Source organism: Nycticebus coucang, chromosome 19, assembly GCF_027406575.1.
Source record: "Nycticebus coucang isolate mNycCou1 chromosome 19, mNycCou1.pri, whole genome shotgun sequence".
Lineage (NCBI taxonomy): Eukaryota > Metazoa > Chordata > Mammalia > Primates > Lorisidae > Nycticebus > Nycticebus coucang.
In genome coordinates this window covers 17819554-17821320 of record NC_069798.1, presented here as the reverse complement: position 1 = coordinate 17821320, position 1767 = coordinate 17819554, and the positions used below count along the sequence as shown (strand labels likewise).

General features: G+C 44.1%; 1 non-coding gene across 1 annotated transcript; it reads right to left on the bottom strand.

Annotated features, from left to right (window-relative positions):
* Window positions 1-1247: 1247 nt before the first annotated feature.
* LOC128572214 (U6atac minor spliceosomal RNA) lies at window positions 1248-1373 on the bottom strand. Its single transcript, XR_008376119.1, has one exon. It is a non-coding gene; the product is annotated as a U6atac minor spliceosomal RNA (small nuclear RNA).
* Between the last annotated feature and the right edge of the window lie 394 nt (window positions 1374-1767).

Genomic DNA, 1767 nt, shown 5'->3' with positions numbered 1-1767 from the left:
CTTAGTGTCTTGGTCTGTTTGGGTTGCTTTAACAAAATTGCAGAAACTGGGTGACTTACACAACGGAAATTTATTCCTCACAGTTCTGAGGGCTGGAAAGTCCGAGACTATGGTGCCCACAGATTTGGTGTCTGCCGAGGGCTGCTTTACTGGTTAACAGATGGCACCATCCGGCAAAGTCCTCATAATGTGGAAAGATGAGGGACTCTCACTGGTCTCTTTTATAAGGGCACCAGGCCCACTCACCAGGGCTCTGCCTCCAGGACCTAATCAGCCCCAAGGGGTTTTCCCTCTTAACACCATCAGCTTGGGGGTTGGAATTTCGACACAAATTTTGAAGGACACCAACATTCAGACCACAGCATTTGGGAAATAATTCCACAATTAAAAGTGGCATCTCATGCCTAGGGAAAGATATTTCAACAGGCCTGGCACTAGCTACTTGCTTTGACAGGTGTTGGTTACTAGGTGGGGGACAGCCTAGACACTCAGGGTTTGTCCTGAAAGAAAAGTCCAGCGGTTTCTCTGGAGCGAGTATGGGTGGAGAGAGAGAGAGATATTGAGGTTGTCCGTGTCTCAGCTATAAAGTTTTACCTAGAAGGGTGTGGAGATCTTGGCGGGAAGATCTGAAGAACTATGGCCAGGTTGCAGAGATTGAGGGAGGAGGTTGTAAACTCGAAGTCAAAGATGACACCTTTTTCAGGACATGGAAATTTTAAGTAAGAGATCCTTTATTACCCAAGAACCCGCTGAAGAGAATGAGTCAGCCCCATGAGAGAATGAGTCAGCTCCGAATGTGCTTCAGAAGACAGTTTCACAGCACATTGGTGCCCTCAACCTTCTTTCTTACCCACTCCATCCCCTCAGCCAGAGTTGATCTGTGGGTGGTAGGAAGGGACAATGTTTGCGAGGAAGTCAAGAAGCCAACCACGCGCATGTTTGCCACTGTGGCTGTTCAGTCTGAATCTGGCCTGGCTGCAGCAGAGAAGGAAACTCAACCTTAAACATAGTAGGAGAATTTGGTGAGTGTCAGAGATTGAACATTTTTTTTTTTTTTTTTTTTTATTGTTGGGGATTCATTGAGGGTACAATAAGCCAGTTACACTGATTGCAATTGTTAGGTAAAGTCCCTCTTGCAATCATGTCTTGCCCCCATAAAGTGTGACACACACTAAGGCCCCACCCTCCTCCCTCCATCCCTCTTTCTGCTTCCCCCCCATAACCTTAATTGTCATTAATTGTCCTCATAAAAACGATGGTTAGATGCCACGAAGTAGGTGGCAATGCCTTAACCGTATGCGTGTTGTTAGGCCCGAGGGCCTCTTCCATCCTTGTCAAGGGGAGTGCTAACCTTCTCTCCTTTCATACAACAAGAGATTGAACATTTTATTAACAAACTAAGACTGGGGGACTAGAGTCACCAGAGGAACTTTTGTTGCCCATTAAGTACCCAGAAATCCATGGAACCTGCCTGATTGCATCCAAGGAGGCGGGGAAACGGAGTTAGGGAACACTGGGAGACAAGTTTAGTTGCAATCACAGTTTATAACTACCAGTCCTATTTGTTCAAATTAATAGTTTTATCCTAAAATTTAATTTATTAATTTATATAAATAGATTCCTTTTCTAAATCTAGAAAGGATATTTCAAAATCAAAAATAAGCAATAATACTTTTTTTTTTTTTTTTAGTGAGACAGTCTTATTCTGTCCCTAGGACTAGAGTGCAGTGGTATCATCATAGCTCATTGCAGCCTCAAATGTCTGGA